This window comes from Lithobates pipiens, unplaced genomic scaffold (assembly GCF_037356315.1).
Source record: "Lithobates pipiens isolate NorthernLeopardFrog02 unplaced genomic scaffold, aLitPip1_a1.2 Scaffold_114, whole genome shotgun sequence".
NCBI classification, from domain to species: Eukaryota; Metazoa; Chordata; class Amphibia; order Anura; family Ranidae; genus Lithobates; species Lithobates pipiens.
In genome coordinates this window covers 43,170-59,329 of record NW_027507701.1, presented here as the reverse complement: position 1 = coordinate 59,329, position 16,160 = coordinate 43,170, and the positions used below count along the sequence as shown (strand labels likewise).

Below are 16,160 nucleotides of genomic sequence, written 5' to 3'. Positions count from 1 at the left end.
CAAGAGAGTTGTAAGTAGGGTGCAAGATCGCCTACGGCCACATCACCCTGAATGCGCTCGATCTCATCTGATCTCGGATGCTAAGCAGGGTCGTGCCTGGTTAGTACCTGGATGGGAGCCTGCCTGGGAATTCCAGGTGCCGTAGGCTTTTTTCCATTATGTTGTTGGCTTTGGCGACCTGCTGTATTTTTCCTCTCGATTGCCCGAGGTGACCACCTTGGCTTTTGTCAAGAGAGTTGTAAGTAGGGTGCCAAGATGGCCTACGGCCACATCACCCTGAATGCGCTCGATCTTGTCTGATCACGGATGCTAAGCAGGGTCGGGCCTGGTCAGTACCTGGATGGGAGACCGCCTGGGAATACCGGGTGCCGTAGGCTTTTTTCCATTATGTTGTTGGCTTTGGCGACCTGCTGTATTTTTCCTCTCGATTGCCAGAGGTGACCACCTTGGCTTTTGTCAAGAGAGTTCTAAGTAGGGTGCAAGGTCGCCTACAGCCACAACACCCTGAATGCGCTCGATCTCGTCTGATCTCGGATGCTAGGCAGGGTCGGGCCTGGTTAGTACCTGGATGGGAGACCGCCTGGGAATACCAGGTGCCGTAGGCTTTTTTCCATTATGTTGTTGGCTTTGGCGACCTGCTGTATTTTTCCTCTCTATTGCCCAAGGTGACTACCTTGGCTTTTGTCAAGAGAGTTGTAAGTAGGGTGCAAGATCGCCTACGGCCACATCACCCTGAATGCGCTCGATCTCGACTGATCTCGGATGCTAAGCAGGGTCGGGCCTGGTTAGTACCTGGTTGGGAGACCGCCTGGGAATACCAGGTGCCGTAGGCTTTTTTCCATTATGATGTTGGCTTTGGCGACCTGCTGTATTTTTCGTCTTGATTGCCCGAGGTAACCACCTTGGCTTTTGTCAAGAGAGTTGTAAGTAGGGTGTAAAATTGCCTACGGCCACATCACCCTGAATGCGCTCGATCTCGTCTGATCTCGGATGCTAAGCAGGGTCGGGCCTGATTAGTACCTGGATGGGAGACCGCCTGGGAATACCAGGTGCCGTAGGCTTTTTTCCATTATGTTGTTGGCTTTGGCGACCTGCTGTATTTTTCCTCTCGCTTTCCCGAGGTGACCACCTCGGTTTTTGTCAAGAGAGTTGTAAGTAGCGTGCAAGATCGCCTAAAGCCACATCACCCTGAATGCGCTCGATCTCGTCTGATCTCGGATGCTAAGCAGGGTCGGGCCTGGTTAGTACCTGGATGGGAGACCGTCTGGGAATACCAAGTGCCGTAGGCTTTTTTCCATTATGTTGTTGGCTTTGGCGACCTGCTGTATTTTTCCTCTCGATTGCCTGAGGTGACCACCTTGGCTTTTGTCAAGAGAGTTGTAAGTAGGGTGCAAGATGGCCTACGGCCACATCACCCTGAATGCGCTCGATCTCGTCTGATCTTGGATGCTAAGCAGGGTCGGGCCTGGTTAGTACCTGGATGTTAGACCGCCTGGGAATACCAGGTGCCGTAGGCTTTTTTCCATTATGTTGTTGGCTTTGGCGACCTGCTGTATTTTTCCTCTCGTTTGCCCGAGGTGACCACCTCGGTTTTTGTCAAGAGAGTTGTAAGTAGGGTGCAAGATCGCCTACGGCCACATCACCCTGAATGCGCTCGATCTCGTCTGATCTCGGATGCTAAGCAGGGTCGTGCCTGGTTAGTACCTGGATGGGAGACCGCCTGGGAATTCCAGGTGCCGTAGGCTTTTTTCCATTATGTTGTTGGCTTTGGCGACCTGCTGTATTTTTCCTCTCGATTGCCCGAGTTGACCACCTTGGCTTTTGTCAAGAGAGTTGTAAGTAGGGTGCAACATGGCCTACGGCCACATCACCCTGAATGCGCTCGATCTTGTCTGATCACGGATGCTAAGCAGGGTCGGGCCTGGTCAGTACCTGGATGGGAGACCGCCTGGGAATACCGGGTGCCGTAAGCTTTTTTCCATTATGTTGTTGGCTTTGGCGACCTGCTGTATTTTTCCTCTCGATTGCCAGAGGTGACCACCTTGGCTTTTGTCAAGAGAGTTCTAAGTAGGGTGCAAGGTCGCCTACAGCCACAACACCCTGAATGCGCTCGATCTCGTCTGATCTCGGATGCTAGGCAGGGTCGGGCCTGGTTAGTACCTGGATGGGAGACCGCCTGGGAATACCAGGTGCCGTAGGCTTTTTTCCATTATGTTGTTGGCTTTGGCGACCTGCTGTATTTTTCCTCTCTATTGCCCAAGGTGACTACCTTGGCTTTTGTCAAGAGAGTTGTAAGTAGGGTGCAAGATCGCCTACGGCCACATCACCCTGAATGCGCTCGATCTCGACTGATCTCGGATGCTAAGCAGGGTCGGGCCTGGTTAGTACCTGGTTGGGAGACCGCCTGGGAATACCAGGTGCCGTAGGCTTTTTTCCATTATGATGTTGGCTTTGGCGACCTGCTGTATTTTTCGTCTTGATTGCCCGAGGTAACCACCTTGGCTTTTGTCAAGAGAGTTGTAAGTAGGGTGCAAGATCGCCTACAGCCACATCACCCTGAATGCGCTTGATCTCGTCTGATCTCGGATGCTAAGCAGGGTCGGGTCTGGTTAGTACCTGGATGGGAGACCGCCTGGGAATACCAGGTGCCGTAGGCTTTTTTCCATTATGTTGTTGGCTTTGGCGACCTGCTGTATTTTTCCTCTCGATTGCCCGAGGTGACCACCTTGGCTTTTGTCAAGAGAGTTGTAAGTAGGGTGCAAGCTCGCCTACGGCCACATCACCCTGAATGCGCTCGATCTCGTCTGATCTCGGATGCTAAGCATGGTCGGGCTTGTTTAGTACCTGGATGGGAGACCGCCTGGGAATACCAGGTGCCGTAGGCTTTTTTCCATTATGTTGTTGGCTTTGGCGACCTGCTGTATTTTTCCTCTCGATTGCCCGAGTTGACCACCTTGGCTTTTGTCAAGAGAGTTGTAAGTAGTGTGCAAGATCGCCTACAGCCACACCACCCTGAATGCGCTTGATCTCGTCTGATCTCGGATGCTAAGCAGGGTCGGGTCTGGTTAGTACCTGGATGGGAGACCGCCTGGGAATACCAGGTGCCGTAGGCTTTTTTCCATTATGTTGTTGGCTTTGGCGACCTGCTGTATTTTTCCTCTCGATTGCCCGAGGTGACCACCTTGGCTTTTGTCAAGAGAGTTGTAAGTAGGGTGCAAGCTCGCCTACGGCCACATCACCCTGAATGCGCTCGATCTCGTCTGATCTCGGATGCTAAGCATGGTCGGGCTTGCTTAGTACCTGGATGGGAGACCGCCTGGGAATACCAGGTGCCGTAGGCTTTATTCCATTACGTTGTTGGCTTTGGCGACCTGCTGTTTTTTTCCTCTCCATTGCCCGAGGTGACCACCTTGGCTTTTGTCAAGAGAGTTGTAAGTAGGGTGCAAGATTGCCTACGGCTACATCACCCTGAATGCGCTCGATCTCGTCTGATCTCAGATGCTAAGCAGGGTCGTGCCTGGATGGGAGACCGCCTGGGAATACCAGGTGCCGTAGGCTTTTTTCCATTATGTTGTTGGCTTTGGCGACCTGCTGTATTTTTCCTCTCGATTGCCCGAGGTGACCACCTTGGCTTTTGTCAAGAGAGTTGTAAGTAGGGCTCAATATTGCCTACGGCCACATCACCCTGAATGCACTTGATCTCGTCTGATCTCGGATGCTAAGCAGGGTCGGGCCTGGTTAGTACCTGGATGGGAGACCGCCTGGGAATACCAGGTGCCGTAGGCTTTTTTCCATTATGTTGTTGGCTTTGGCGACCTGTTGTATTTTTCCTCTCGTTTGCCGGAGGTGACCACCTTGGCTTTTGTCAAGAGAGTTGTAAGTAGGGTGCAAGATCGCCTACGGCCACATCACCCTGAATGCGCTCGATCTCGTCTGATCTTGGATGCTAAGCAGGGTCGGGCCTGGTTAGTACCTGGATGGGAGACCGCCTGGGAATACTAGGTGCCGTAGGCTTTTTTCCATTATGTTGTTGGCTTTGGCGACCTGCTGTATTTTTCCTCTCGATTGCCCGAGGTGACCACCTTGGCTTTTGTCAAGAGAGTTGTAAGTAGGGAGCAAGATTGCCTACGGCCACATCACCCTGAATGCGCTCGATCTCGTCTGATCTCGGATGCTAAGCAGCTTCGGGCCTGGTTAGTACCTGAATGGGAGACCGCCTGGGAATACCAGGTGCCGTAGGCTTTTTTCCATTATGTTGTTGGCTTTGGCGACCTGCTGTATTTTTCCTCTTGATTGCCCGAGGTGACCACCTTGGCTTTTGTCAAGAGAGTTGTAAGTAGGGTGCAAGATCGCATATGGCCTCATCACCCTGAATGTGCTCGATCTCGTCTGATCTCGGATGCTAAGCAGGGTCGTGCCTGGTTAGTACCTGGATGGGAGACCACCTGGGAATACCAGGTGCCGTAGGCTTTTTTCCATTATGTTGTTGGCTTTGGCGACCTGCTGTATTTTAACTCTCGATTGCCCGAGGTGACCACCTTGGCTTTTGTCAAGAGAGTTGTAAGTAGGGTGCAAGATTGCCTACGGCCACATCACTCGGAATGCGCTCGATCTCATCTGATCTCGGATGCTAAGCAGGGTCGGGCCTGGTTAGTACCTGGATGGGAGACCGCCTGGGTATACCAGGTGCCGTAGGCTTTTTTCCATTATGTTGTTGGCTTTGGCGACCTGCTGTATTTTTCCTCTCGATTGCCCGAGGTGACCACCTTGGCTTTTGTCAAGAGAGTTGTAAGTAGGGTGCAAGATCACAAGATCGCAAGATCGCAAGATCACATATGGCCACATCACCCTGAATGCGCTCAATCTCGTCTGATCTCGGATGCTAAGCAGGGTCGGGCCTGGTTAGTACCTGGATGGGAGACCACCTGGGAATACCAGGTGCCGTAGGCTTTTTTCCATTATGTTGTTGGCTTTGGCGACCTGCTGTATTTTCCCTCTCGATTGCCCGAGGTGACCACCTTGGCTTTTGTCAAGAGAGTTGTAAGTAGGGTGTAAAATTGCCTACGGCCACATCACCCTGAATGCGCTCGATCTCGTCTGATCTCGGATGCTAAGCAGGGTCGGGACTGGTTAGTACCTGGATGGGAGATCGCCTGGGAATACCAGGTGCCGTAGGCTTTTTTCCATTATGTTGTTGGCTTTGGCGACCTGCTGTATTTTTCCTCTCGATTGCAAGAGGTGACCACCTTGGCTTTTGTCAAGAGAGTTGTAAGTAGGGTGCAAGATCGCCTACAGCCACATCACCCTGAATGCGCTCGATCTCGTCTGATCTCGGATGCTAAGCAGGGTCGGGCCTGGTTAGTACCTGGATGGGAGACCGCCTGGGAATACCAGGTGCCGTAGGCTTTTTTCCATCATGTTGTTGGCTTTGGCGACCTGCTGTATTTTTCCTCTCGGTTGCCCGAGGTGACCACCTTGGCTTTTGTCAAGAGAGTTGTAAGTAGGGTGCAAGTTCGCCTACGGCCACATCACCCTGAATGCGCTCGATCTCGTCTGATCTCGGATGCTAAGCAGGGTCGGGCCTGGTTAGTATCTGGATGGGAGACCACCTGGGAATACCAGGTGCCGTAGGCTTTTTTCCATCATGTTGTTGGCTTTGGCGACCTGCTGTATTTTTCCTCTCGATTGCCCGAGGTGACCACCTTGGCTTTTGTCAAGAGAGTTGTAAGTAGGGTGCAAGTTCGCCTACGGCCACATCGCCCTGATTGCGCTCGATTTCATCTGATCTCGGATGCTAAGCAGGGTCGGGCCTGGTTAGTACTTGGATGGGAGACCGCCTGGGAATACCAGGTGCCGTAGGCTTTTTTCCATTATGTTGTTGGCTTTGGCGACCTGCTGTATTTTAACTCTCAATTGCCCGAGGTGACCACCTTGGCTTTTGTCAAGACAGTTGTAAGTAGGGTGCATGATCGCCTACGGCAACATCACCCCGAATGCGCTCGATCTCGTCTGATCTCAGATGCTAAGTAGGGTCGGGCCTGGTTAGTACCTGGATGGGAGACCGTCTGGGAATACCAAGTGCCGTAGGCTTTTTTCCATTATGTTGTTGGCTTTGGCGACCTGCTGTATTTTTCCTCTCGATTGCCTGAGGTGACCACCTTGGCTTTTGTCAAGAGAGTTGTAAGTAGGGTGCAAGATGGCCTACGGCCACATCACCCTGAATGCGCTCGATCTCGTCTGATCTTGGATGCTAAGCAGGGTCGGGCCTGGTTAGTACCTGGATGTTAGACCGCCTGGGAATACCAGGTGCCGTAGGCTTTTTTCCATTATGTTGTTGGCTTTGGCGACCTGCTGTATTTTTCCTCTCGATTGCCCGAGGTGACCACCTTGGCTTTTGTCAAGAGAGTTGTAAGTAGTGTGCAAGATCGCCTACGGCCACATCACCCTGAATGCGCTCGATCTTGTCTGTTCTCGGATGCTAAGCAGGGTCAGGCCTGCTTAGTACCTGGTTGGGAGACCGCCTGGGAATAGAAGGTGCCGTAGGCATTTTTCCATTATGTTGTCGGCTTTGGCGACCTGCTATATTTTTCCTCTCGATTGCCCGAGGTGACCACCTTGGCTTTTGTCAAGAGAGTTGTAAGTAGAGTGCAAGATCGCCTACAGCCACATCACCCTGAATGCGCTCGATCTCGTCTGATCTCGGATGCTAAGCAGGGTCAGACCTGGTTAGTACCTGGATGGGAGACCGCCTGGGAATACCAGGTGCCATAGGCTTTTTTCCATTATGTTGTTGGCTTTGGCGACCTGCTGTATTTTTCCTCTCGATTGCCCGAGGTGACCACCTTGGCTTTTGTCAAGAGAGTTGTAAGTAGGGTTCAAGATTGCCTACGGCCACATCACCCTGAATGCGCTCGATCTCGTCTGATCTCGGATGCTAAGCAGGGTTGTCCCTGGTTAGTACCTGGATGGGAGACCGCCTGGGAATACCAGGTGCCATAGGCTTTTTTCCATTATGTTGTTGGCTTTGGCGACCTGCTGTATTTTTCCTCTCGATTGCCCGAGGTGACCACCTTGGCTTTTGTCAAGAGAGTTGTAAGTAGGGAGCAAGATCGCCTACAGCCACCTCACCCTGAATGCGCTCAATCTCATCTGATCTCGGATGCTTAGCAGGGTCGTGCCTGGTTAGTACCTGGATGGGAGACCGCCTGGGAATACCAGGTGCCGTAGGCTTTTTTCCATTATGTTGTCGGCTTTGGCGACCTGCTGTATTTTTCCTCTCCATTGCCCGAGGTGACCACCTTGGCTTTTGTCAAGAGAGTTGTAAGTAGGGTGCAAGATCGCCTACGGCCACATCACCCTGAATGCGCTCGATCTCGTCTGATCTCGGATGCTAAGCAGGGTCGGGCCTGGTTAGTACCTGGATGGGAGACCGCCTGGGAATACCAGGTGCCGTAGGCTTTTTTCCATTATGTTGTTGGCTTTGGCGACCTGCTGTATTTTTACTCTCGATTGCCCGAGGTGACCACCTTGGCTGTTGTCAAGAGAGTTGTAAGTAGGGTGCAAGATCGCCTACGGCCACATCACCCTGAATGCGCTCGATCTCGTCTGATCTCGGATGCTAAGCAGGGTCGGGCTTGGTTAGTACCTGGATGGGAGACCGCCTGGGAATACCAGGTGCCGTAGGCTTTTTTCCATTATGTTGTTGGCTTTGGCGACCTGCTGTATTTTTCCTCTCGATTGCCCGAGTTGACCACCTTGGCTTTTGTCAAGAGAGTTGTAAGTAGGGTGCAAGATCGCCTACGGCCACATCACCCTGAATGCGCTCGCTCTCGTCTGATCTCGGATGCTAAGCAGGGTCGGGCCTGGTTAGTACCTGGATGGGAGACCGCCTGGGAATACCAGGTGCCGTAGGCTTTTTTCCATTATGTTGTTGGCTTTGGCGACCTGCTGTATTTTTCCTCTCGATTGCCCGAGGTGACCACCTTGGCTTTTGTCAAGAGAGTTGTAAGTAGGGTGCAACATCGCCTACGGCCACATCACCCTGAATGCGCTCGATCTCGTCTGATCTCGGATGCTAAGCAGGGTCGGGCCTGGTTAGTACCTGGATGGGAGACCGCCTGGGAATACCAGGTGCCGTAGGCTTTTTTCCATTATGTTGTTGGCTTTGGCGACCTGCTGTATTTTTCCTCTCGATTACCCGAGGTCACCACCTTGGCTTTTGTTAAGAGAGTTGTAAGTAGAGTGCAAGATCGCCTACGGCCACATCACCCTGAATGCGCTCGATCTCGTCTGATCTCGGATGCTAAGCAGGGTCGGGCCTGGTTAGTACCTGGATGGGAGACCGCCTGGGAATACCAGGTGCCGTAGGCTTTTTTCCATTATGTTGTTGGCTTTGGCAACCTGCTGTATTTTTCCTCTCGATTGCCCGAGGTGACCACCTTGGCTTTTGTCAAGAGAGTTGTAAGTAGGGAGCAAGATCGCCTAAGGCCACATCACCCTGAATGCTCTCGATCTCGTCTGATCTCGGATGCTAAGCACGGTTGGGCCTGGTTAGTCCTTGGATGGGAGACCGCCTGGGAATACCAGGTGCCGTAGGCTTTTTTCCATTATGTTGTTGGCTTTGGCGACCTGCTGTATTTTTCCTCTCGATTGCTCGAGGTGACCACCTTGGCTTTTGTCAAGAGAGTTGTAAGTAGGGTGCAAGATCGCCTACGGCCACATTACCCTGAATGCGCTCGATCTCGTCTGATCTCGGATGCTAAGCAGGGTCGGGCCTGGTTAGTACCTGGGTGGGAGACCTCCTGGGAATACCAGGTGCCGTAGGCTTTTGGCCATTATGTTGTTGGCTTTGGCGACCTGCTGTATTTTTCCTCTCGATTGCCCGAGGTGACCACCTTGGCTTTTGTCAAGAGAATTGTAAGTAGGGTGCAAGATCGCATACAGCCACATTACCCTGAATGCGCTCGATCTAGTCTGATCTCAGATGCTAAGCAGGGTCGCGCCTGGTTAGTACTTGGGTGGGAGACCACCTGGGAATATCAGGTGCCGTAGGCTTTTTTCCATTATGTTGTTGGCTTTGGCGACCTGCTGTATTTTTCCTCTCGATTGCCCGAGGTGACCACCTTGGCTTTTGTCAAGAGAGTTGTAAGTAGGGTGCAAGTTCGCCTACGGACACATCACCCTGAATGCGCTCGATCTCGTCTGATCTCGGATGCTAAGCAGATTCAGGCCTGGTTAGTACGTGGATGGGAGAGCGCCTGGGAATACCAGGTGCTGTAGGCTTTTTTCCATTATGTTGTTGGCTTTGGCGACCTGCTGTATTTTTCCTCTCGATTGCCCGAGGTGACCACCTTGGCTTTTGTCAAGAGAGTTGTAAGTAGGGTGCAAGATCGCCTACGGCCACATCACCCTGAATGCACTCGATCTCGTCTGATCTCGGATGCTAAGCAGGGTCGGGCCTGGTTAGTACCTGGATGGGAGACCGCCTGGAAATACCAGGTGCCGTAGGCTTTTTACCATTATGTTGTTGGCTTTGGCGACCTGCTGTATTTTTACTCTCCATTGCCCGAGGTGACCACCTTGGCTGTTGTCAAGAGAGTTGTAAGTAGTGTGCAAGATCGCCTACAGCCACATCACCCTGAATGCACTCGATCTCGTCTGATCTCGGATGCTAAGCAGGGTCGGACCTGGTTAGTACCTGGATGGGAGACCGCCTGGGAATACCAGGTGCCATAGGCTTTTTTCCATTATGTTGTTGGCTTTGGCGACCTGCTGTATTTTTCCTCTCGATTGCCCGAGGTGAGCACCTTGGCTTTTGTCAAGAGAGTTGTAAGTAGGGAGCAAGATCGCCTACAGCCACCTCACCCTGAATGCGCTCAATCTCATCTGATCTCGGATGCTTAGCAGGGTCGTGCCTGGTTAGTACCTGGATGGGAGACCGCCTGGGAATACCAGGTGCCGTAGGCTTTTTTCCATTATGTTGTCGGCTTTGGCGACCTGCTGTATTTTTCCTCTCCATTGCCCGAGGTGACCACCTTGGCTTTTGTCAAGAGAGTTGTAAGTAGGGTGCAAGATCGCGTACGGCCACATCACCCTGAATGCGCTCGATCTCGTCTGATCTCGGATGCTAAGCAGGGTCGGGCCTGGTTAGTACCTGGATGGGAGACCGCCTGGGAATACCAGGTGCCGTAGGCTTTTTTCCATTATGTTGTTGGCTTTGGCGACCTGCTGTATTTTTACTCTCGATTGCCCGAGGTGACCACCTTGGCTGTTGTCAAGAGAGTTGTAAGTAGGGTGCAAGATCGCCTACGGCCACATCACCCTGAATGCGCTCGATCTCGTCTGATCTCGGATGCTAAGCAGGGTCGGGCCTGGTTAGTACCTGGATGGGAGACCGCCTGGGAATACCAGGTGCCGTAGGCTTTTTTCCATTATGTTGTTGGCTTTGGCGACCTGCTGTATTTTTCCTCTCGATTGCCCGAGTTGACCACCTTGGCTTTTGTCAAGAGAGTTGTAAGTAGGGTGCAAGATTGCCTACGGCCACATTACCCTGAATGCGCTCGCTCTCGTCTGATCTCGGATGCTAAGCAGGGTCGGGCCTGGTTAGTACCTGGATGGGAGACCGCCTGGGAATACCAGGTGCTGTAGGCTTTTTTCCATTATGTTGTTGGCTTTGGCGACCTGCTGTATTTTTCCTCTCGATTGCCCGAGGTGACCACCTTGGCTTTTGTCAAGAGAGTTGTAAGTAGGGTTCAAGATTGCCTACGGCCACATCACCCTGAATGCGCTCGATCTCGTCTGATCTCGGATGCTAAGCAGGGTTGTCCCTGGTTAGTACCTGGATGGGAGACCGCCTGGGAATACCAGGTGCCGTAGGCTTTTTTCCATTATGTTGTTGGCTTTGGCGACCTGCTGTATTTTTACTCTCGATTGCCCGAGGTGACCACCTTGGCTGTTGTCAAGAGAGTTGTAAGTAGGGTGCAAGATCGCCTACGGCCACATCACCCTGAATGCGCTCGATCTCGTCTGATCTCGGATGCTAAGCAGGGTCGGGCCTGGTTAGAACCTGGATGGGAGCCCGCCTGGGAATACCAGGTGCCGTAGGCTTTTTTCCATTATGTTGTTGGCTTTGGCGACCTGCTGTATTTTTCCTCTCCATTCCCCGAGGTCACCACCTTGGCTTTTGTTAAGAGAGTTGTAAGTAGAGTGCAAGATCGCCTACGGCCACATCACCCTGAATGCGCTCGATCTCGTCTGATCTCGGATGCTAAGCAGGGTCGGGCCTGGTTAGTACCTGGATGGGAGACCGCCTGGGAATACCAGGTGCCGTAGGCTTTTTTCCATTATGTTGTTGGCTTTGGCAACCTGCTGTATTTTTCCTCTCGATTGCCCGAGGTGACCACCTTGGCTTTTGTCAAGAGAGTTGTAAGTAGGGAGCAAGATCGCCTAAGGCCACATCACCCTGAATGCGCTCGATCTCGTCTGATCTCGGATGCTAAGCACGGTTGGGCCTGGTTAGTCCTTGGATGGGAGACCGCCTGGGAATACCAGGTGCCGTAGGCTTTTTTCCATTATGTTGTTGGCTTTGGCGACCTGCTGTATTTTTCCTCTCTATTGCCCGAGGTGACCACCTTGGCTTTTGTCAAGAGAGTTGTAAGTAGGGTGCAAGAACGCCTACGGCCACGTCACCCTGAATGCGCTTGATCTCGTCTGATCTCGGATGCTAAGCAGGGTCGGGCCTGGTTAGTACCTGGTTGGGAGACCGCCTGGGAATACCAGGTGCCGTAGGCTTTTTTCCATTATGTTGTTGGCTTTGGCGACCTGCTGTATTTTTCCTCTCAATTGCCCGAGGGGACCACCTTGGCTTTTGTCAAGAGAGTTGTAAGTAGGGTGCAAGATCGCCTATGGCCACATCACCCTGAATGCGCTCGATCTCGTCTGATCTCGGCTGCTAAGCAGGGTCAGGCCTGGTTAGTACCTGGATGGGAGACCGCCTGGAAATACCAGGTGCCGTAGGCTTTTTTCCATTATGTTGTTGGCTTTGGCGACCTGCTGTATTTTTCCTCTCGATTGCCCGAGGTGACCACCTTGGCTTTTGTCAAGAGAGTTGTAAGTAGGGTTCAAGATTGCCTACGGCCACATCACCCTGAATGCGCTCGATCTCGTCTGATCTCGGATGCTAAGCAGGGTTGTCCCTGGTTAGTACCTGGATGGGAGACCGCCTGGGAATACCAGGTGCCGTAGGCTTTTTTCCATTATGTTGTTGGCTTTGGCGACCTGCTGTATTTTTACTCTCGATTGCCCGAGGTGACCACCTTGGCTGTTGTCAAGAGAGTTGTAAGTAGGGTGCAAGATCGCCTACGGCCACATCACCCTGAATGCGCTCGATCTCGTCTGATCTCGGATGCTAAGCAGCGTCGGGCCTGGTTAGTACCTGGATGGGAGACCGCCTGGGAATACCAGGTGCCGTAGGCTTTTTTCCATTATGTTGTTGGCTTTGGCGACCTGCTGTATTTTTCCTCTCGTTTCCCCGAGGTCACCACCTTGGCTTTTGTTAAGAGAGTTGTAAGTAGAGTGCAAGATCGCCTACGGCCACATCACCCTGAATGCGCTCGATCTCGTCTGATCTCGGATGCTAAGCAGGGTCGGGTCTGGTTAGTACCTGGATGGGAGACCGCCTGGGAATACCAGGTGCCGTAGGCTTTTTTCCATTATGTTGTTGGCTTTGGCAACCTGCTGTATTTTTCCTCTCGATTGCCCGAGGTGACCACCTTGGCTTTTGTCAAGAGAGTTGTAAGTAGGGAGCAAGATCGCCTAAGGCCACATCACCCTGAATGCGCTCGATCTCGTCTGATCTCGGATGCTAAGCACGGTTGGGCCTGGTTAGTCCTTGGATGGGAGACCGCCTGGGAATACCAGGTGCCGTAGGCTTTTTTCCATTATGTTGTTGGCTTTGGCGACCTGCTGTATTTTTCCTCTCTATTGCCCGAGGTGACCACCTTGGCTTTTGTCAAGAGAGTTGTAAGTAGGGTGCAAGATCGCCTACGGCCACATCACCCTGAATGCGCTCGATCTCGTCTGATCTCGGATGCTAAGCAGGGTCGGGCCTGGTTTGTACCTGCATGGGAGACCGCCTGGGAATACCAGGTGCCGTAGGCTTTTTTCCATTATGTTGTTGGCTTTGGTGACCTGCTGTATTTTTCCTCATGAATGCCCGAGGTGACCACCTTGGCTTTTGTCAAGAGAGTTGTAAGTAGGGTGTAAGATCACCTACGGCCACATCACCCTGAATGCGCTCAATCTCATCTGATCTCGGATGCTAAGCAGGGTCAGGCCTGGTTAGTATCTGGATGGGATACCGCCTGGGAATACCATGTGCCGTAGGCTTTTTTCCATTATGTTGTTGGCTTTGGCGACCTGCTGTATTTTTCCTCTCGATTGCCCGAGGGGACCACCTTGGCTTTTGTCAAGAGAGTTGTAAGTAGGGTGCAAGATCGCCTACGGCCACATCACCCTGAACGCGCTCGATCTCGTCTGATCTCGGCTGCTAAGCAGGGTCAGGCCTGGTTAGTACGTGGATGGGAGACCGCCTGGGAATACCAGGTGCTGTAGGATTTTTTCCATTATGTTGTTGGCTTTGGCGACCTGCTGTATTTTTCCTCTCGATTGCCCGAGGTGACCACCTTGGCTTTTGTCAAGAGAGTTGTAAGTAGGGTGCAAGATCGCCTACGGCCACATCACCATGTATGCGCTCGAGCTCGTCTGATCTCGGATGGTAAGCAGGGTCGGGCCTGGTTAGTACCTGGATGGGAGACTTCCTGGGAATACCAGGTGCCGTAGGCTTTTTTCCATTATGTTGTTGGCTTTGGCGACCTGCTGTATTTTTCCTCTCGATTGCCCGAGGTGACCACCTTGGCTTTTGTCAAGAGAGTTGTAAGTAGGGTGCAAGATTGCCTACGGCCACATCACCTTGAATGCGCTCGATCTCGTCTGATCTCGGATGCTAAGCAGGGTTGGGCCTGGTTAGTACCTGGATGGGAGACCGCCTGGGAGTACCAGGTGCCGTAGGCTTTTTTCCATTATGTTTTTGGCTTTGGCGACCTGCTGTATTTTTCCTCTCGATTTCCCGAGGTGACCACCTTGGCTTTTGTCAAGAGAGTTGTAAGTAGGGGGCAAAATCGCCTACGGCCACATCACCCTGAATGCGCTCGATCTCGTCTGATCTCGGAAGCTAAGCAGGGTCAGGCCTGGTTAGTACCTGGATGGGAGACCGCCTGGGAATACCAGGTGCCGTAGGCTTTTTTCCATTATGTTGTAGGCTTTGGCGACCTGCTGTATTTTTCCTCTCGATTGCCCGAGGTGACCACCTTGGCTTTTGTCAAGAGAGTTGTAAGTAGGGTGCAAGATCGCTTACTGCCACATCACCCTGAATGCGCTTAATCTCGTCTGATCTCGGATGCTAAGCAGTGTCGGGCCTGGTTAGTACCTGGATGGTAGACTGCCTGGGAATACCAGGTGCCGTAGGCTTTTTTCCATTATGTTGTTGGCTTTGGCGACCTGCTGTATTTTTCCTCTCGATTGCCCGAGGTGACCACCTCTGCTTTTGTCAAGAGAGTTGTAAGTAGGGTGCAAGATCGCCTACGGCCACATCACCCTGAATGTGTTCGATCTCGTCTGATCTCGGATGCTAAGCAGGGTCGGGCCTGGTTGGTACCTGGATTGGAGACCGCCTGGGAATACCAGGTGCCATAGGCTTTTTTCCATTATGTTGTTGGCTTTGCCGACCTGCTATATTTTTCCTCTCGATTGCCCGAGGTGACCACCTTGGCTTTTGTCAAGAGAGTTGTAAGTAGGGTGCAAGATCGCTTACTGCCACATCACCCTGAATGCGCTTGATCTCGTCTGATCTCGGATGCTAAGCAGTGTCGGGCCTGGTTAGTACCTGGATGGTAGACTGCCTGGGAATACCAGGTGCCGTAGGCTTTTTTCCATTATGTTGTTGGCTTTGGCGACCTGCTGTATTTTTCCTCTCTATTGCCCGAGGTGACCACCTTGGCTTTTGTCAAGAGAGTTGTAAGTAGGGTTCCAGATCGTGCACGGCCACATCACCCTGAATGCGCTTGATCTCGTCTGATCTCGGATGCTAAGCAGGGTCAGGCCTGGTTAGTACCTGGATGGGAGACCGCCTGAGAATACCAGGTGCCGTAGGCTTTTTTCCATTATGTTGTTGGCTTTGGCGACCTGCTGTATTTTTCCTCTCGATTGCCCGAGGTGACCACCTTGGCTTTTTTCAAGAGAGTTGTAAGTAGGGTGCAAGATCGCCTGCGGCCACATCATCCTGAATGCGCTCGATCTCGTCTGATCTCGGATGCTAAGCAGGGTCGGGCCTGGTTAGTACCTGGATGGGAGACCTCCTGGGAATACCAGGTGCCGTAGGCTTTTTTCCATTATGTTGTTGGCTTTGGCGACCTGCTGTATTTTTCCTCTTGATTGCCCGAGGTGACCACCTTGGCTTTTGTCAAGAGAGTTGTAAGTAGGGTGCAAGATTGCCTACGGCCACATCACCCTGAATGCGCTCGATCTCGTCTGATCTCGGATGCTAAGCAGGGTTGGGCCTGGTTAGTACCTGGATGGGAGACCGCCTGGGAGTACCAGGTGCCGTAGGCTTTTTTCCATTATGTTTTTGGCTTTGGCGACCTGCTGTATTTTTCCTCTCGATTTCCCGAGGTGACCACCTTGGCTTTTGTCAAGAGAGTTGTAAGTAGGGTGCAAAATCGCCTACGGCCACATCACCCTGAATGCGCTCGATCTCGTCTGATCTCGGAAGCTAAGCAGGGTCTGGCCTGGTTAGTACCTGGATGGGAGACCGCCTGGGAATACCAGGTGCCGTAGGCTTTTTTCCATTATGTTGTAGGCTTTGGCGACCTGCTGTATTTTTCCTCTCGATTGCCCGAGGTGACCACCTTGGCTTTTGTCAAGAGAGTTGTAAGTAGGGTGCAAGATCGCTTACTGCCACATCACCCTGAATGCGCTTGATCTCGTCTGATCTCGGATGCTAAGCAGTGTCGGGCCTGGTTAGTACCTGGATGGTAGACTGCCTGGGAATACCAGGTGCCGTAGGCTTTTTTCCATTATGTTGTTGGCTTTGGCGACCTGCTGTA

At 52.3% G+C, this 16,160-nt stretch overlaps 38 non-coding genes and 32 pseudogenes across 38 annotated transcripts; all 70 read left to right on the top strand.

Annotated features, from left to right (window-relative positions):
• The first annotated feature begins 29 nt into the window (after positions 1 to 29).
• On the top strand, positions 30 to 148 carry LOC143961532 (5S ribosomal RNA). Its single transcript, XR_013270492.1, has one exon. It is a non-coding gene; the product is annotated as a 5S ribosomal RNA (ribosomal RNA).
• Positions 149 to 258: 110 nt separating this feature from the next.
• LOC143964456 (5S ribosomal RNA) lies at positions 259 to 377 on the top strand (annotated as a pseudogene).
• A 109-nt stretch (positions 378 to 486) lies between these two features.
• On the top strand, positions 487 to 605 carry LOC143964290 (5S ribosomal RNA; annotated as a pseudogene).
• A 109-nt stretch (positions 606 to 714) lies between these two features.
• Positions 715 to 833, top strand: LOC143972884 (5S ribosomal RNA). The gene has a single exon (XR_013271978.1). It is a non-coding gene; the product is annotated as a 5S ribosomal RNA (ribosomal RNA).
• Positions 834 to 942: 109 nt separating this feature from the next.
• On the top strand, positions 943 to 1,061 carry LOC143965163 (5S ribosomal RNA). The gene has a single exon (XR_013271560.1). It is a non-coding gene; the product is annotated as a 5S ribosomal RNA (ribosomal RNA).
• A 109-nt stretch (positions 1,062 to 1,170) lies between these two features.
• On the top strand, positions 1,171 to 1,289 carry LOC143966227 (5S ribosomal RNA; annotated as a pseudogene).
• Positions 1,290 to 1,398: 109 nt separating this feature from the next.
• Positions 1,399 to 1,517, top strand: LOC143964356 (5S ribosomal RNA; annotated as a pseudogene).
• A 109-nt stretch (positions 1,518 to 1,626) lies between these two features.
• On the top strand, positions 1,627 to 1,745 carry LOC143969410 (5S ribosomal RNA). Its single transcript, XR_013271663.1, has one exon. It is a non-coding gene; the product is annotated as a 5S ribosomal RNA (ribosomal RNA).
• A 109-nt stretch (positions 1,746 to 1,854) lies between these two features.
• Positions 1,855 to 1,973, top strand: LOC143966580 (5S ribosomal RNA; annotated as a pseudogene).
• Positions 1,974 to 2,082: 109 nt separating this feature from the next.
• On the top strand, positions 2,083 to 2,201 carry LOC143964283 (5S ribosomal RNA; annotated as a pseudogene).
• A 109-nt stretch (positions 2,202 to 2,310) lies between these two features.
• Positions 2,311 to 2,429, top strand: LOC143972873 (5S ribosomal RNA). Its single transcript, XR_013271977.1, has one exon. It is a non-coding gene; the product is annotated as a 5S ribosomal RNA (ribosomal RNA).
• Positions 2,430 to 2,538: 109 nt separating this feature from the next.
• LOC143963256 (5S ribosomal RNA) lies at positions 2,539 to 2,657 on the top strand (annotated as a pseudogene).
• A 109-nt stretch (positions 2,658 to 2,766) lies between these two features.
• On the top strand, positions 2,767 to 2,885 carry LOC143962549 (5S ribosomal RNA). The gene has a single exon (XR_013270719.1). It is a non-coding gene; the product is annotated as a 5S ribosomal RNA (ribosomal RNA).
• Positions 2,886 to 2,994: 109 nt separating this feature from the next.
• Positions 2,995 to 3,113, top strand: LOC143961887 (5S ribosomal RNA). The gene has a single exon (XR_013270573.1). It is a non-coding gene; the product is annotated as a 5S ribosomal RNA (ribosomal RNA).
• Positions 3,114 to 3,222: 109 nt separating this feature from the next.
• On the top strand, positions 3,223 to 3,341 carry LOC143963102 (5S ribosomal RNA; annotated as a pseudogene).
• Positions 3,342 to 3,667: 326 nt separating this feature from the next.
• LOC143965042 (5S ribosomal RNA) lies at positions 3,668 to 3,786 on the top strand. Its single transcript, XR_013271466.1, has one exon. It is a non-coding gene; the product is annotated as a 5S ribosomal RNA (ribosomal RNA).
• A 109-nt stretch (positions 3,787 to 3,895) lies between these two features.
• LOC143961368 (5S ribosomal RNA) lies at positions 3,896 to 4,014 on the top strand. The gene has a single exon (XR_013270455.1). It is a non-coding gene; the product is annotated as a 5S ribosomal RNA (ribosomal RNA).
• A 109-nt stretch (positions 4,015 to 4,123) lies between these two features.
• Positions 4,124 to 4,242, top strand: LOC143963676 (5S ribosomal RNA; annotated as a pseudogene).
• A 109-nt stretch (positions 4,243 to 4,351) lies between these two features.
• On the top strand, positions 4,352 to 4,470 carry LOC143963819 (5S ribosomal RNA; annotated as a pseudogene).
• A 109-nt stretch (positions 4,471 to 4,579) lies between these two features.
• Positions 4,580 to 4,698, top strand: LOC143962660 (5S ribosomal RNA). Its single transcript, XR_013270753.1, has one exon. It is a non-coding gene; the product is annotated as a 5S ribosomal RNA (ribosomal RNA).
• A 133-nt stretch (positions 4,699 to 4,831) lies between these two features.
• Positions 4,832 to 4,950, top strand: LOC143964460 (5S ribosomal RNA; annotated as a pseudogene).
• Positions 4,951 to 5,059: 109 nt separating this feature from the next.
• LOC143962791 (5S ribosomal RNA) lies at positions 5,060 to 5,178 on the top strand. The gene has a single exon (XR_013270795.1). It is a non-coding gene; the product is annotated as a 5S ribosomal RNA (ribosomal RNA).
• A 109-nt stretch (positions 5,179 to 5,287) lies between these two features.
• Positions 5,288 to 5,406, top strand: LOC143972011 (5S ribosomal RNA). The gene has a single exon (XR_013271899.1). It is a non-coding gene; the product is annotated as a 5S ribosomal RNA (ribosomal RNA).
• A 109-nt stretch (positions 5,407 to 5,515) lies between these two features.
• Positions 5,516 to 5,634, top strand: LOC143970480 (5S ribosomal RNA). Its single transcript, XR_013271760.1, has one exon. It is a non-coding gene; the product is annotated as a 5S ribosomal RNA (ribosomal RNA).
• A 109-nt stretch (positions 5,635 to 5,743) lies between these two features.
• LOC143970271 (5S ribosomal RNA) lies at positions 5,744 to 5,862 on the top strand. The gene has a single exon (XR_013271741.1). It is a non-coding gene; the product is annotated as a 5S ribosomal RNA (ribosomal RNA).
• A 109-nt stretch (positions 5,863 to 5,971) lies between these two features.
• On the top strand, positions 5,972 to 6,090 carry LOC143967465 (5S ribosomal RNA; annotated as a pseudogene).
• A 109-nt stretch (positions 6,091 to 6,199) lies between these two features.
• LOC143964349 (5S ribosomal RNA) lies at positions 6,200 to 6,318 on the top strand (annotated as a pseudogene).
• Positions 6,319 to 6,427: 109 nt separating this feature from the next.
• On the top strand, positions 6,428 to 6,546 carry LOC143968205 (5S ribosomal RNA; annotated as a pseudogene).
• A 109-nt stretch (positions 6,547 to 6,655) lies between these two features.
• Positions 6,656 to 6,774, top strand: LOC143965871 (5S ribosomal RNA; annotated as a pseudogene).
• A 109-nt stretch (positions 6,775 to 6,883) lies between these two features.
• Positions 6,884 to 7,002, top strand: LOC143962797 (5S ribosomal RNA). The gene has a single exon (XR_013270798.1). It is a non-coding gene; the product is annotated as a 5S ribosomal RNA (ribosomal RNA).
• Positions 7,003 to 7,111: 109 nt separating this feature from the next.
• LOC143967520 (5S ribosomal RNA) lies at positions 7,112 to 7,230 on the top strand (annotated as a pseudogene).
• A 109-nt stretch (positions 7,231 to 7,339) lies between these two features.
• Positions 7,340 to 7,458, top strand: LOC143972707 (5S ribosomal RNA). Its single transcript, XR_013271962.1, has one exon. It is a non-coding gene; the product is annotated as a 5S ribosomal RNA (ribosomal RNA).
• Positions 7,459 to 7,567: 109 nt separating this feature from the next.
• On the top strand, positions 7,568 to 7,686 carry LOC143969642 (5S ribosomal RNA). Its single transcript, XR_013271684.1, has one exon. It is a non-coding gene; the product is annotated as a 5S ribosomal RNA (ribosomal RNA).
• Positions 7,687 to 7,795: 109 nt separating this feature from the next.
• Positions 7,796 to 7,914, top strand: LOC143973194 (5S ribosomal RNA). Its single transcript, XR_013272006.1, has one exon. It is a non-coding gene; the product is annotated as a 5S ribosomal RNA (ribosomal RNA).
• A 109-nt stretch (positions 7,915 to 8,023) lies between these two features.
• On the top strand, positions 8,024 to 8,142 carry LOC143972586 (5S ribosomal RNA). Its single transcript, XR_013271951.1, has one exon. It is a non-coding gene; the product is annotated as a 5S ribosomal RNA (ribosomal RNA).
• Positions 8,143 to 8,251: 109 nt separating this feature from the next.
• Positions 8,252 to 8,370, top strand: LOC143972464 (5S ribosomal RNA). Its single transcript, XR_013271940.1, has one exon. It is a non-coding gene; the product is annotated as a 5S ribosomal RNA (ribosomal RNA).
• A 109-nt stretch (positions 8,371 to 8,479) lies between these two features.
• On the top strand, positions 8,480 to 8,598 carry LOC143964269 (5S ribosomal RNA; annotated as a pseudogene).
• A 109-nt stretch (positions 8,599 to 8,707) lies between these two features.
• LOC143970216 (5S ribosomal RNA) lies at positions 8,708 to 8,826 on the top strand. Its single transcript, XR_013271736.1, has one exon. It is a non-coding gene; the product is annotated as a 5S ribosomal RNA (ribosomal RNA).
• A 109-nt stretch (positions 8,827 to 8,935) lies between these two features.
• On the top strand, positions 8,936 to 9,054 carry LOC143968737 (5S ribosomal RNA; annotated as a pseudogene).
• A 109-nt stretch (positions 9,055 to 9,163) lies between these two features.
• On the top strand, positions 9,164 to 9,282 carry LOC143969078 (5S ribosomal RNA; annotated as a pseudogene).
• A 109-nt stretch (positions 9,283 to 9,391) lies between these two features.
• On the top strand, positions 9,392 to 9,510 carry LOC143969620 (5S ribosomal RNA). Its single transcript, XR_013271682.1, has one exon. It is a non-coding gene; the product is annotated as a 5S ribosomal RNA (ribosomal RNA).
• Positions 9,511 to 9,619: 109 nt separating this feature from the next.
• Positions 9,620 to 9,738, top strand: LOC143962694 (5S ribosomal RNA). Its single transcript, XR_013270764.1, has one exon. It is a non-coding gene; the product is annotated as a 5S ribosomal RNA (ribosomal RNA).
• A 109-nt stretch (positions 9,739 to 9,847) lies between these two features.
• LOC143967509 (5S ribosomal RNA) lies at positions 9,848 to 9,966 on the top strand (annotated as a pseudogene).
• Positions 9,967 to 10,075: 109 nt separating this feature from the next.
• On the top strand, positions 10,076 to 10,194 carry LOC143971680 (5S ribosomal RNA). Its single transcript, XR_013271869.1, has one exon. It is a non-coding gene; the product is annotated as a 5S ribosomal RNA (ribosomal RNA).
• A 109-nt stretch (positions 10,195 to 10,303) lies between these two features.
• On the top strand, positions 10,304 to 10,422 carry LOC143972343 (5S ribosomal RNA). Its single transcript, XR_013271929.1, has one exon. It is a non-coding gene; the product is annotated as a 5S ribosomal RNA (ribosomal RNA).
• A 109-nt stretch (positions 10,423 to 10,531) lies between these two features.
• On the top strand, positions 10,532 to 10,650 carry LOC143962759 (5S ribosomal RNA). Its single transcript, XR_013270781.1, has one exon. It is a non-coding gene; the product is annotated as a 5S ribosomal RNA (ribosomal RNA).
• Positions 10,651 to 10,759: 109 nt separating this feature from the next.
• On the top strand, positions 10,760 to 10,878 carry LOC143972840 (5S ribosomal RNA). Its single transcript, XR_013271974.1, has one exon. It is a non-coding gene; the product is annotated as a 5S ribosomal RNA (ribosomal RNA).
• Positions 10,879 to 10,987: 109 nt separating this feature from the next.
• LOC143963073 (5S ribosomal RNA) lies at positions 10,988 to 11,106 on the top strand (annotated as a pseudogene).
• A 109-nt stretch (positions 11,107 to 11,215) lies between these two features.
• Positions 11,216 to 11,334, top strand: LOC143972221 (5S ribosomal RNA). The gene has a single exon (XR_013271918.1). It is a non-coding gene; the product is annotated as a 5S ribosomal RNA (ribosomal RNA).
• Positions 11,335 to 11,443: 109 nt separating this feature from the next.
• Positions 11,444 to 11,562, top strand: LOC143964139 (5S ribosomal RNA; annotated as a pseudogene).
• Positions 11,563 to 11,671: 109 nt separating this feature from the next.
• LOC143961486 (5S ribosomal RNA) lies at positions 11,672 to 11,790 on the top strand. Its single transcript, XR_013270481.1, has one exon. It is a non-coding gene; the product is annotated as a 5S ribosomal RNA (ribosomal RNA).
• A 109-nt stretch (positions 11,791 to 11,899) lies between these two features.
• Positions 11,900 to 12,018, top strand: LOC143964013 (5S ribosomal RNA; annotated as a pseudogene).
• A 109-nt stretch (positions 12,019 to 12,127) lies between these two features.
• Positions 12,128 to 12,246, top strand: LOC143972818 (5S ribosomal RNA). The gene has a single exon (XR_013271972.1). It is a non-coding gene; the product is annotated as a 5S ribosomal RNA (ribosomal RNA).
• Positions 12,247 to 12,355: 109 nt separating this feature from the next.
• Positions 12,356 to 12,474, top strand: LOC143972122 (5S ribosomal RNA). The gene has a single exon (XR_013271909.1). It is a non-coding gene; the product is annotated as a 5S ribosomal RNA (ribosomal RNA).
• A 109-nt stretch (positions 12,475 to 12,583) lies between these two features.
• Positions 12,584 to 12,702, top strand: LOC143970821 (5S ribosomal RNA). Its single transcript, XR_013271791.1, has one exon. It is a non-coding gene; the product is annotated as a 5S ribosomal RNA (ribosomal RNA).
• Positions 12,703 to 12,811: 109 nt separating this feature from the next.
• LOC143964131 (5S ribosomal RNA) lies at positions 12,812 to 12,930 on the top strand (annotated as a pseudogene).
• A 109-nt stretch (positions 12,931 to 13,039) lies between these two features.
• On the top strand, positions 13,040 to 13,158 carry LOC143972718 (5S ribosomal RNA). Its single transcript, XR_013271963.1, has one exon. It is a non-coding gene; the product is annotated as a 5S ribosomal RNA (ribosomal RNA).
• Positions 13,159 to 13,267: 109 nt separating this feature from the next.
• Positions 13,268 to 13,386, top strand: LOC143968383 (5S ribosomal RNA; annotated as a pseudogene).
• Positions 13,387 to 13,495: 109 nt separating this feature from the next.
• LOC143965196 (5S ribosomal RNA) lies at positions 13,496 to 13,614 on the top strand (annotated as a pseudogene).
• A 109-nt stretch (positions 13,615 to 13,723) lies between these two features.
• Positions 13,724 to 13,842, top strand: LOC143965384 (5S ribosomal RNA; annotated as a pseudogene).
• A 109-nt stretch (positions 13,843 to 13,951) lies between these two features.
• LOC143969598 (5S ribosomal RNA) lies at positions 13,952 to 14,070 on the top strand. The gene has a single exon (XR_013271680.1). It is a non-coding gene; the product is annotated as a 5S ribosomal RNA (ribosomal RNA).
• Positions 14,071 to 14,179: 109 nt separating this feature from the next.
• Positions 14,180 to 14,298, top strand: LOC143965417 (5S ribosomal RNA). Its single transcript, XR_013271611.1, has one exon. It is a non-coding gene; the product is annotated as a 5S ribosomal RNA (ribosomal RNA).
• A 109-nt stretch (positions 14,299 to 14,407) lies between these two features.
• Positions 14,408 to 14,526, top strand: LOC143968891 (5S ribosomal RNA; annotated as a pseudogene).
• A 109-nt stretch (positions 14,527 to 14,635) lies between these two features.
• On the top strand, positions 14,636 to 14,754 carry LOC143967454 (5S ribosomal RNA; annotated as a pseudogene).
• Positions 14,755 to 14,863: 109 nt separating this feature from the next.
• LOC143967951 (5S ribosomal RNA) lies at positions 14,864 to 14,982 on the top strand (annotated as a pseudogene).
• Positions 14,983 to 15,091: 109 nt separating this feature from the next.
• Positions 15,092 to 15,210, top strand: LOC143967830 (5S ribosomal RNA; annotated as a pseudogene).
• Positions 15,211 to 15,319: 109 nt separating this feature from the next.
• Positions 15,320 to 15,438, top strand: LOC143970953 (5S ribosomal RNA). Its single transcript, XR_013271803.1, has one exon. It is a non-coding gene; the product is annotated as a 5S ribosomal RNA (ribosomal RNA).
• A 109-nt stretch (positions 15,439 to 15,547) lies between these two features.
• Positions 15,548 to 15,666, top strand: LOC143964124 (5S ribosomal RNA). The gene has a single exon (XR_013271071.1). It is a non-coding gene; the product is annotated as a 5S ribosomal RNA (ribosomal RNA).
• Positions 15,667 to 15,775: 109 nt separating this feature from the next.
• LOC143969422 (5S ribosomal RNA) lies at positions 15,776 to 15,894 on the top strand. Its single transcript, XR_013271664.1, has one exon. It is a non-coding gene; the product is annotated as a 5S ribosomal RNA (ribosomal RNA).
• A 109-nt stretch (positions 15,895 to 16,003) lies between these two features.
• LOC143967940 (5S ribosomal RNA) lies at positions 16,004 to 16,122 on the top strand (annotated as a pseudogene).
• The last annotated feature ends 38 nt before the right edge of the window (positions 16,123 to 16,160 follow it).